The 12,640-nt window shown below is 40.3% G+C and overlaps 1 protein-coding gene across 1 annotated transcript in view; it reads right to left on the minus strand.

Annotated features, from left to right (window-relative positions):
• The window catches only part of LOC131693369 (SCY1-like protein 2), a 302,979-nt gene that overhangs the window by 131,737 nt on the left and 158,602 nt on the right, over positions 1-12,640 (minus strand). The gene's annotated exons all lie outside the window — the stretch shown is intronic.

The following is a 12,640-nucleotide window of genomic DNA, read 5'->3' on the forward strand; positions in this document are numbered from 1 at the left end:
TCTTTTCTCTTTAGATTTTTGTTGATGAAATTTAAATAAATGGGTTTTTTGCAATTTAAATTTTTAACATAAATTTTCATTTTTGTAAAAAAGTACGCAATATTTTTTTCAGTAAATATTTTTTCGTACAGAAATATACATACCCTGTTATATGTTCTCAGATAGTTTTGCTGTATAAAATACTGTAATGGATTAAAAAATATTTGAAATTAATGCACGTAGAACCGTCTACGCTCTTTTGAAAAATAACCATTGATTTCAAATAATCTTATTGACTGTGGAAAATGTTTAGTGTTCCATGCCGGTGAAACGAGTAATGTTTCATCGGAAGCTAAGATGATCGAACAGGAGTTTAAAGATTTTCGGACGGGTCTCCGTGGAATTCCTCAAATTTCTCAAGTCTTAACAAGACTACTAGATTAAATTAGTCACTTTCAAAATCGAAAGACTTTCATTTCAGTTTCATTAGAACTGCCACTGATGAATACTCATCCGCCGAAGATGTAGTACTCAACTGTCTTTTTGACAGGCATCTTCCAGGCTGTATGGAGCAATGACTGACGACAGCCACTGAGTTCTTTTTAGGTAGTTCTGATTCTTGGGCCTATGCTTGTAGACTTGTGACAACCGAATCGATCAAATAGACGATTGCAAGTTTAGCTCCGAATAAGCCGTAGGGAAAAGATGGGAGTGCTACTTCAAAAAGAATATGAATACCATAAACATATTGTGAAAAAGTACTTACTTGTAGCTTTGCAGCAGGTTTTATTTCATAAGCGTGGCGGGAAAGGTAAAGAGCTGTAGACCGATTGGTCCGACCTCTTTCCTTCTCAAATCAGCGGAATGTTTTATTGACCACTACATTTGGGATGTTAGCTTGAGTGAACACCCGCTGCATGCAAGGAAACAAGCATAGCAGCGGGAAAAGTCTACTATCACCCTGTTACACAATGCTGTCTACAACATTGAAAAAGCTTTTCGCAAAGCAGTCAAGTTTAAGACTTGTTCTTGATATTGAAGGTGCTTTTGACAATGTGTCTTTCGAATCCATTTTGGAAGTAGCATCCGCATGAGGTCATGGAGTACCTTCATATATCACGAACTGGATACACGCAATCCTTAGCAACCGGCGTCTGTGCTCATCGTTAAGATAAATAAAGATAAGGAAACGGAGTGTCTGCGGATGTCCTCAAGTTACACTTTTTGATTCGATGCTACAAGCCTTGTGTGTTGTTGAGCAATGGTTTCTTCATATTGGACTATCAGTTAATTCAAATAAAACATCAATGGGGCTTTTCAGGCAACGAAGGCTTACAACTGGAGCTCGTCCGTTGCAGTTCTTTGACTCTGAAATTATTGTCGCTGATCAAATTAAGTACGTTGGAGTAAGTATTGACTCAGACAGGCTTTCGGCAAATCTTGGGGACTCAATCCTAAGTACATTTAGTGGATCTTCAAAACAATTGCTAGACCAATATTGGCATACGGGTGCCTTGTTTGGTGGCAGAAGGAAAAAGTCATGGAAATCCAATCAAAGATAAGCTATATTCAGAGGACGGTCTTGATGGCGATGAGTGGTGCGTTCTGGACACCTACTGCTGCTCTAGAGAAACTCTTGAATATAAAACCACCATATGTTTCTGAAACAAGAAGCACTTTCTTGTGCACTTGGCGTATAGAAGTGCATTTGTGCTAGTAGGTCAGGTACATCGTATTCATCCAGTAGTATTTTGGCCACAAAGACTGCATGTGATGTCATTCTCCTTTCAACAATGGTGTGCAAGCCTAACAAACGACAGCGGTCTTCATACGGCGGCAGGTGTTGCGGATCACTCCATGGCAAGAAACTCAGAGCGTACCTGACAAACCGTCTCTGAACGCCTTCGATCCTATTGATCCAAACAGCATGGTAAGGATTCCAAACGACATTGCCAAATTCTAGCATCGAACTCACTAATGAACAGTAAAGAGCTTTAAAACACAAATTATCACGAAATTCGTTGGATATCTTAAACATGAATCCCAGTTGTGGATCGGCCTTGTCGATTGTAGTAGAGAAGTGACGATGGTAAGTTAGCGTATGATCCAGTATTACTCCAAGGTCTTTGATGTAGTCAACACGTTGTAGCTGATTTCCAGAAATATTATAATCGAAAGGGATGGTGTTCCTAGTGCGATGAAAGCTGATGACACTATGGCTACTATTCAACGTGCTGAGTATTATTCGTGTGATCTTTGTGAATCCGATTGCGGAACTTTATATCATTTGATATGTAACTGCCCTGTAGTAATGCAATTGCGTATCCGGATTTTTGGTTCTTCATACATACGTATCGGTAAATTACGAACCACCCTATGCATTTTTCTATATACTAAAAAACGGATTATTATTGACAAAATCAAGTTTTAAACAATATAATATGTATACTTCTATAACAATATAATCTGAAGATAAAAACATACTTTTGCCGAAACATTTTTTTTTGTATTTTTTGCCTTGTTGAAGGGACCATTGTGCGTTGATACCACTAGTAGAGTAGAGTGGGGTCAAGTAGGTCAGTTTTCTTTGGCGAGCTCATGCGATGGCATTTTTGAACTTATTTGTACAAATAAACACTGGTTGGAAAGGTTATACATCTTTCAACGTTTTGGCAATAATAGGTTTTATGCCTAACTAAATATTTTTCAAGCTAAATCCAATAAGGCGAAGGTACTTTTTTCGATGTTTTTAAAATCTTAGGGTACGATAGGTCACTATATTCGAGGTTAAATTAAACAATGTACACGTCTAGAAAATTACCGGTTCAACTTTAATTTGGAGAGTATTAATACTGCAGATTATTTAAAAATTAAATTCACGTCATTCACGTAAGAAAATGAGGAAATGGCAAATGATGTGGAAAATCATGAAACTGGGAAAGGAAATGTTTAAAAACGTGTTGTTTCGGCAGCTGCGTCCGGCTTTGTACTTTCAAATGAGTTCTTCGGTGTCCTCGTCGTCGCCAGAGTGTGGAATTGAAGTTGTTCATTCCGACTCATGTGGTTGCTTAGCTGTGAGACGATCAGTAGTGACCTATAGTGCCTCCAAACGGCTGACCTATCGTTCCCCCAAGCGTATGTTTCGAGTTGATGTCCGTGTTTTTTTAAACAAAAGTATCGGAAAACCAACACAAAACTCGTGTTCAGCAATAATTTTTACGTAAGAGAAAACTAACTTGACATTTTTTTACATTGATTAAATGTACTCTACTGAGGACGAAAGACAATGCGTTTTCGCAGAACAACACGTAATAACATAAACGACGCAATAACTAATACAGTTGATCTACGGTAACAGCCGAAATGATAGTCGTCAACGATGTTCTCTACTGTGTGTCTAATTCACAGAAGATGAGCGACCTCTGCAATAGCATAGCAAAGATATTTACCTATTGTACCTCCCATACCTATTTGACTCCAATTAACACTACCGATAAGTTGGATGAAGCATGCAAAGTTTGCGAATGTAGAAATTATAGTTAGATTAGGTTCTGCGCCACTTATGTATGTACAAAGTGTTTTTTAAACGAATCACTACTCTTTTGAACATTTCGAAAAGTAGTACATTCGATGAAACAGCAAAACCCATTTCTTCCACGCACTTTCGCATACAAAGGATACTCGATTCTATTGCCCGTGGAGTGAATGAAATATTTACAGTTCCTGACCACATTATTATAATAAAACTAAAAAAGTTACTTTTCGCCATCCTATCTATAATACACATTTATCTTTTGACAATTTTGGTTGAATTTTAGTTAAGTTTTGGTTAAAACAAATAGTTTTCATTACTTAATTGGTGATATATGACTTCGATGGCCTACTTTTAAAGTTGCATAATTGTCAGAAATCAAATGAATATTTTTCGTATTTTACAATCTATGTTTGAACAAGGCGAATCTTCAAAAAAAAATTCTGAATCATCACCATAAATGTGAAAATAGGAGTCCTGTTATTAAAATTCCATCAAAATTGAAGATTTTATTTCTAAATTTAAGTATAAACATATGGCCAAGAACTGTATTTGCAATGATGTTGGGTAGTGCCTTGCTAATGCAGACGGCTCCTTTCTTCCTTTCTGCACTATTTTGCTATCGATCACCGTTCCTTTGGTCATTAACGTTGCAACGTGGGGAAGTTTAACAGGTGGTTTTCCTCGGTACGATGCAAGCTGAAGAGTGATTGTGCCACCTGCCAGTCTTAATATAATAAATGATGAATATCCAAGCAAGGCCATCAGCATAAGTTTATTTTAATACCAGGATTGTAGCACAGACAGCTGGGTGCTGATTCACAAGAGCAAAAAACCGATTCGCGAACCGTCAAACCGACTATTCTTAGAATAGGGCATCGAAAGTACAGATAAAAGAAAATCGACCTTCATTATTGGAATTGTAACACTTGATTTGTTTCATTCCAGTTGAATCTATGACATAAATGGTGCTACTCTGGATGTACACTTCCCTTTTTCCAATGTCATCGATTGATAAATGGTACGAGAATATCCGTCATAAACTTGTTGAACGCACGTCCTGCGCTCAATTAATATCATAAATTACGTCAGGCTAGTGCGCAGATATTTTTCTTGGGGGGCTTTTGATTTTAAACGTTTCTTGCAAAAGAATGGAAACCTTCAAACGTTGAAGATTCTTTTGCAGGGCCTAGTATTGTGTACCAATCGACTCAGTTCAACTAATTAAGCCAATATCAAGATGAAATCTGCAACTGGCAGCATTGTCTGTTGGCTTGTGTGAGTGTCTGATTCTTACTGCAGTGGTTCGTAGTAGGCCAATCGACAAAACCTAAACCTTTTATTTCTCACAATCATCATCCTATCGACGCCACCGTTAGGTATTAGTTCAGGAGGGGTTGTGCTCTTGCTTTTTTCTGTTAATCAGACACGCTTTTCCATTGCTACTGTTTTTTGTGCTTGCTGTCAAATTTTTGCGGTATAACTCAGATCTACTGCAAATATCGTCACCTGTTAACACGCGAACCGATCCGGAGGTTCCATACATCTCCTTACAACCTCCCCGCAGAGTTTCTTACCCGTTTTGGTGCCGCTCGTTCGTATTTACCTGCTAGCTGAGAATTCCCAGGCGGTGAAATTTTTCCCGATACCGATGGCCATTCTCGTGAGTAATTTAGCTTTCAGCCACTCCGACGGAAAGATCGTCTGCGTTGAAATTTCTCCAGTCAACGATATCCCGATTTTCTCCGACTTCGTGTTGTTCGTTCGTGTTTTTCATGCTGTTATTAGCTCGCCCCACACACGGGGGTGAGCGGCTTTGTTTTGAACGCCACTCTCCCCCTCCCTCTTCAGCACTGGCCTTAATTACTTGGATGCAGCAGCTTCATCAAAATTCTAAATTATCGAAGCTCTTTAAACGAATCTCAGAAAAACAATTTAGGTAGGTACTCATAACGTAAGCAGCTTTTCCTATCTTTATTATAATCGTCGACTCCGACATCATTGAACGAAATTCTTATCCTTCGAAAATACCTTCTGGAATTTCATTTTGGCACAATAAACATTCTGGAAGCGACCGGAGGCAAACAGAATCAAAACATTCATCGTTGCAAATTATTTGTTTTTCCCTTCAAAAGTCAAGCACCACTTTTCTCAATAACCACACTGCGATGAAATAGCATAAAAGTCCCGAGAAATAAATCCTTTGGAAGATACCCTGTGCATTTGCGGAGTTACCCACTAGTGAACGAATGCACGCCAGTCTCGGCTACAAAGTGGGGTGGTTAGGGTGCATGGGTTGGGTGCCTACGAATGTCGTTTTAATAAAGAAAGAGGGAATGTGACTTGTTGCTTCTAAATCGTGTAAGACTATGCGATTACTATGGAAGTAATTTTTATACGAGGCCCGGGAGGTATATAGGTATATGCTATAGAGAGGTTTACATTAGCAAAAAAGTTTTTCAAACACGACTGAGCTGATTTGCATCAACCTTGATTTAATTTAAACGGGAGTTACACTTCATTAGTGGTTTGGCTATTTCTGTCGGTTTCGGAACTGGAAAATATTTTACGTTAGTTTTTAGCTTTTTAATAAAACTTGAGTTCAGAGGCTAAGGCTTTGCACAGTGGTCGGCAATATTAAACCGACGGGGTTTCACAGCGGCTTTCTAACCGATGGCGTTACTTTGTTGGTCCCTTCGCTACTTTCTCTGCAGCTCGGAGTGTATTCTCGTAACTACTCTGTTGACAGCATCCTAAATATGCTTGTCGTGGCATATCTCATCGACGATATTGTCAATTATCACAACAGGCACATCCTTTCAAACTTTTTCGAACCTAGGGTATTCGAAGCATGTCCAAACCGATGCAGGTTTTCCCGGAATCGTTCGTGCCCGGACAAAAACTCCGATTGAAAACTACGGGGTTAAACGCTGCTATTAGTCGAATATCTACCGCAATGATTGCTTTGCCGGTCGGCGCTCCGACGGAGAGACCGTTACATATTTTTGTTTTCGCATTCATTAGGCTATTATCGTTAATTCCAGGAATGTTTTTTGAGTTGTAGCTGAAATAATTTGACGGGAAAAGTTTTTTTCGCTTTTTATGGTTTCGCTGCCAACATGTTGTTTTCATTCGCCCCTTGTCGTTTGGAATTGTTTTCACTTCGGGTCCAAGAAACAATATCATTAAATCTTTGAATTGTTCTTGTTCGCAATTATTAATTCCATTGCATGGTAGATGCTTCAGTGATAAAGACACTTTTTATGGATTATTTTTCTTTCTCGATTTTTGGGTGTAATTGTTTCAGCTGAATTTGTGGGACTGTGTTGAGCGTGGCCTTTGGTGTTCGAACACAAGAAGAGTATTTGGTTTACGCCAGCCGCAGTTTGGTTTAGGTTCTTTAGTTTGATTCAGCAATTTCGTCTTGATTTGAAACATTTTCATATTTTTGTAAAACTTCATTTTCAATAGGACTCATAACGTTGAGATTAAAATTATGGACACTCTCAAACTGCAAGCATTACGCACAATGCGTGGAAATTTGAGCTTTTATTGTCGAAGTGATTAATAATCCGGACTCATTTACTGATATGACTGACCTCTTCTGTATTGAGGGATTTTATGAGAAACCGTCCGACCGCAAAATATGACCATCGCCGATTCGAACGAAAGTTTGCAGTTGTGTTCGGTTTAAAAATTTCCATGATTTCCTCTGGCAATTGCAATATTTTGATACAAAAGTAATTTTTCAAAAGGGCATAGACGTTTCTGCGTGCATTACCTTCGATTTTTTGTGGGATTACTATATTTTAAACAGCAAAACTATCTGAGAACGAGTGCGAAAAAAATATTCCCTGAAAAAATGTACCATTATTCACTAAAACAAAAATTTATGTTAAAAATTTAAATTGCAAAATAACCCATTATTTATTTTTTTATATTTTCTCAAAGAAAACACATAGGGAAAAGAAACATTTTGAATGTGATTGCATTATGGAGAACTTACCGGTAAAAAGTTTTTCTAACGATAACTTTATAAATGTTTTTAAATGAAAATACATTTAACAAAAATCTTCCAAAAAGCTATAGTTGTGGAGATATTTGAAATTTTGATGTAACAAAAAACACTTAATTCGTGTAATTGTGCCCTTTTAAAAAGTTATTCGCGTTTCCCCGTCATAAAATGTCTTGTGTTACCTCAATTCAATAAACACATCATTTCTTGTTGGTTGGACATTCTTTAGCCTTAGAACTATTTAAAAAGATCTCTGAAACCCGCACTACTTCAGCATTCGCCCTTGGCCCAGACACTCTTCATCCTCGAACAACGTTGTGCAACTATGAATATCAAAACACCACATGTTAACTCTGTCAGGTTACTACTGAATTATGCAACTCCTTCAAAAAGAAACCTCCGCGTAACATGCCTGTAAATTTTCCACCCTGATCATCTTGCGTGTCATCGTCGATCACTCGGACTTTTAAACCATGGCGAACGGCGATAAGCACACCCGATATCTTGTGGCTGTTTGTGGCGTTGCGGTCACTGCGATGGACATCGAATATTAACCCAAACACATGGCGAGACAGAGTACGGTTGTCGAGCCACATCTCGGTCAAGTACGTCATAACAGCAGCCCAGGGTCGCGAGCAAATAGCTGTCCCTTGATGAACTTACGCCACCAACATTCTGGTAGTAAACCTCGATGTTGTTGGAGGACGGATCAGGTTCAGCAGAGAGCGAAGCCATGCAGTAGGCCAGGTGTCGGGGTTAAGAGCTGCATCACGGTACTTTGGGTGAACTCGAACTTTGAAGGATATGAAGTTCAACGTACTGACGTCTATGACTTTTTTAACAAGCGGAATGACCTTTATTTCCTTGTTGCAATTTAGTCTTCCTTTGGGTATTTTTCGACAGTCTCATTGCTGGAGCTGGGATGAAAGCGGTAAAGATACAGCCAGAGCAATGGCGTGGGAGGTGGAACTGTAACAATGTTGCTATTATCGACTAGCTTTCGAACACCAACAAGAGTATTGCTCAGATCAAGGCCATCGAGAGGTACCGGAATTTGGCCGGACTGGAGTAGCTGTTGAAACCTTTCTAGTGAGGCGCGAAATTTGCTGTTTATTACTCGGCCTTTAGTTCAGCACTCGGCCTTTAGTTCAGCACAGACGTCATCCATATTCCCAGCGATAGCAGAGATAGCACATCCAAGCGAAGAAACAGTGTCACAAAAGCGAGCAAACTACATCAGCTTGACACATTCATTACAAATTTGAAATTGGGTTTTCCACAAGTTTTTTCAAGAGGGGCTTATTAAGTTGTTTCCCATATTGCATATGCACCACATTCGATAAAGTCGTTATCCGATTTGACGGTTTTCGCGCATTGATCGCATGCACTTGCCATAGTGTGGGCCGATCTGAGAATGCGAGTAATGAACTGTAGATAGCGCTGCGTTTGGTGGAAGTTTTGGTTGTTGTCGTAGAAGTTCACTCGTTAACGTTCTTCGTTGGTTTTATTTCACAGCACAAAAGCAAAGTTTCCAACTGCACAATAACAACGGTAAAAATAAAATTTCTAGTTCATTATTTAATTGGAATCGTTTATGTCACTGGAACCGGTCACCGGGCAGAGTCAGCAAAATTGTCCTATGACATCAAACAGAAAACTAATTCTGCTATCAGTGAGAGTAAATTCATAAACTACGTAACGCTTCTAGGAGGAGAGTGACATATTGGGGAGGGGGAGTAAGCTTTACTGAAAAAAGAATTTGTTACATAACAGAAGGGGGGAAGTAATGAGAAATTTGGGAAAATTTGTTACATGTGGGGAGAGGAGAGCCAACTTTTTATTACACCAGTTTACAACTTTTGGGATGATTGCATGAAGTTAAGAAAAAAGGTGTTTTCTAAGTTAATTTTGAGTCGCTGAACACGAAAATCATACCTTTTTCAAAAAAATTTATCTAACAATAGCATCACAGGGTCGTTTTCCAGTCTTCCAGTGTCTTACAGTCTTCCAGTGTCTTCCAGTCTGCCAGTGTCTTCCAGTCTTCCAGTCTTCCAGTCTTCCAGTCTTCCAGTCTTCCAGTCTTCCAGTCTTCCAGTCTTCCAGTGTCTTCCAGTCTTTCAGTGTCTTCCAGTCTTCCAGTGTCTTCCAGTATCTTCCAGTCTTCCAGTCCTCCAGTGTCTTCCAGTTTTACAGTCTTCCAGTGTCTTACAGTCTTCCAGTGTCTTCCAGTCTTTCAGTGTCTTCTAGTCTTCCAATGTCTTCCAGTCTTCCAGTCTTCCAGTGTTTTCCAGTCTTCCAGTGTCTTACAGTCTTCCAGTCTGCCAGTGTCTTCCAGTCTTCCAGTGTCTTCCAGTCTTCCAGTGTCTTCCAGTCTTTCAGTGTCTTCCAGTCTTTCTGTGTCTTCCAGTCTTCCAGCGTCTTCCAGTCTTCCAGTGTCTTACAGTCTTCCAGTCTGCCAGTGTCTTCCAGTCTTCCAGTGTCTTCCAGTCTTCCAGTGTCTTCCAGTCTTTCAGTGTCTTCCAGTCTTTCTGTGTCTTCCAGTCTTCCAGTGTCTTCCAGTCTTCCAGTGTCTTCCAGTATCTTCCAGTCTTCCAGTCCTCCAGTGTCTTCCAGTTTTCCAGTGTCTTGCAGTCTTTCAGTGTCTTACAGTCTTCCAGTGTCTTCCAGTCTTTCAGTGTCTTCCAGTCTTCCAATGTCTTCCAGTCTTCCAATGTCTTCCAGTCTTCCAATGTCTTCCAGTCTTCCAGTCTTCCAGTCTTCCAGTCTTCCAGTCTTCCAGTGTTTTCCAGTCTTCCAGTGTCTTACAGTCTTCCAGTGTCTTCCAGTCTGCCAGTGTCTTCCAATCTTCCAGTGTCTTCCAGTGTCTTCCAGTGTCTTCCAGTGTCTTCCAGTCTTTCAGTGTCTTCCAGTCTTCCATTGTCTTCCAGTGCCTTCCAGTCCTCCAGCGTCTTCCAGTCTTCCAGTGTCTTACAGTCTTCCAATGTCTTCCAGTCTTCCAGTGTTTTCCAGTCTTCCAGTGTCTTACAGTCTTCCAGTGTCTTCCAGTCTTCCAGTGTCTTCCAGTCTTTCGGTGTCTTCCAGTCTTCCAGTGTCTTCCAGTATCTTCCAGTCTTCCAGTGTCTTCCAGTATCTTCCAGTCTTCCAGTCCTCCAGTGTCTTCCAGTTTTCCAGTGTCTTACAGTCTTCCAGTGTCTTACAGTCTTCCAGTGTCTTCCAGTCTTTCAGTGTCTTCCAGTCTTCCAATGTCTTCCAGTCTTCCAATGTCTTCCAGTCTTCCAGTGTTTTCCAGTCTTCCAGTGTCTTACAGTCTTCCAGTGTCTTCCAGTCTGCCAGTGTCTTCCAGTCTTCCAGTGTCTTCCAGTCTTTCAGTGTCTTCCAGTATTCCATTGTCTTCCAGTGCCTTCCAGTCCTCCAGCGTCTTCCAGTCTTCCAGTTTTCCAGTGTCTTTCAGTCTTCCAGTCTTTCAGTGTCTTCCAGTCTTCCAGTCTTCCAATGTCTTCCAGTCTTCCAGTCTTCCAGTGTTTTCCAGTCTTCCAGTGTCTTCCAGTCTTCCAGTGTCTTCCAGTCTTTCAGTGTCTTCCAGTCTGCCAGTGTCTTCCAGTGTTTTCCAGTCTTCCAGTGTCTTACAGTCTTCCAGTGTCTTCCAGTGTCTTCCAGTCTTCCAGTGTCTTCCAGTGTCTTCCAGTGTCTTCCAGTCTTCCAGTGTCTTCCAGTCTTTCAGTGTCTTCCAGTCTTTCAGTGTCTTCCAGTCTTCCATTGTCTTCCAGTGCCTTCCAGTCCTCCAGTGTCTTCCAGTCTTCCAATTTCCCAGTGTCTTACAGTCTTCCAGCGTCTTACAGTCTTCCAGTGTCTTCCAGTCTTTCAGTGTCTTCCAGTTTTCCAATGTCTTCCAGTCTTCCAGTGTTTTCCACTCTTCCAGTGTCTTACAGTCTTCCAGTGTCTTCCAGTCTGCCAGTGTCTTTCAGTGTCTTTCAGTGTCTTCCAGTGTTTTCCACTCTTCCAGTGTCTTACAGTCTTCCAGTCTGCCAGTGTCTTCCAGTGTCTTTCAGTGTCTTCCAGTCTTCCAGTGTCTTCCAGTGCCTTCCAGTCCTCCAGTGTCTTCCAGTCTTCCAGTTTTCCAGTGTCTTACAGTCTTCCAGTGTCTTAAAGTCTTCCAGTGTCTTCCAGTCTACCAGTGTCTTCCAGTCTCCCAGTGTCTTCCAGTCTTCCAGTGTCTTCCAGTCTTCCAGTGTCTTCCAGTCTTCCAATGTTTTCCAGTCTTCCAGTGTCTTCCAGTGTCTTCCAGTTTTCCAGTGTCTTCCAATCTTCCAGTGTCTTCCAGTCTTCCAGTGTCTTCCAATCTTCCGGTGTCTTCCAGTCTTCCAGTCTACATTCAAGTTTGTTATACCAAAAACGTTACTGATACTTTTTGCATGTATCAGGCAACTAGCAGGTGGGAAATTGGATTCTGAGATGATCATGACTTTCATTGGTTTAGTTTTCGATAAAAATACACTGAAAAAAAAATCAGGCGGTGGTCAGCTATTTTCGTCCGCGTCCCTTATCACCAATTTTTATACAGTGATTCATCAGCAGTGCTATCTTTGAAAATGAACCACCTTGGCATGCAATTATTTTTTTCCGAACTTTTTTAAATGCAAATAATTAAGCAATCTTCATTTCGTTATATTTTGAATTGCACATATTTTGTCGTATGTAATTTTAAATGTACTTTCATTTGATGGCACTGTAAGGGAACACGTATCCGCCGGTTGATGCCAATCGAGCTGACATTTCTTTCGACTGAACAAACTAATTTATTTGTTTGTTTTGTATTTCTTTGACCAACTAGGAAACGAATCCACTGGGTCTTTAATGCGGGTGGGAAATACGCATGGTCTTGTCTGAGTGTATGACTTTTGAATTATGTATGAGGGTGGAGAATTGACAATTCGCAAGATCAATTCAAATCAAATTACCAATTTGCGGCAATCATTTCAGTCCATTAACTCATCAGTCAACTATACTGAGCTAAGAATAAGTACGTACTATTTGGAAACGGGGGGTGTTTGATTCGTGCATGATGTTAATATAGTTTAGGAACGCAGTATTTGTATTTTTTCTGTTTCGCGTCT

This window comes from Topomyia yanbarensis, chromosome 3 (genome assembly GCF_030247195.1).
Source record: "Topomyia yanbarensis strain Yona2022 chromosome 3, ASM3024719v1, whole genome shotgun sequence".
Lineage (NCBI taxonomy): Eukaryota > Metazoa > Arthropoda > Insecta > Diptera > Culicidae > Topomyia > Topomyia yanbarensis.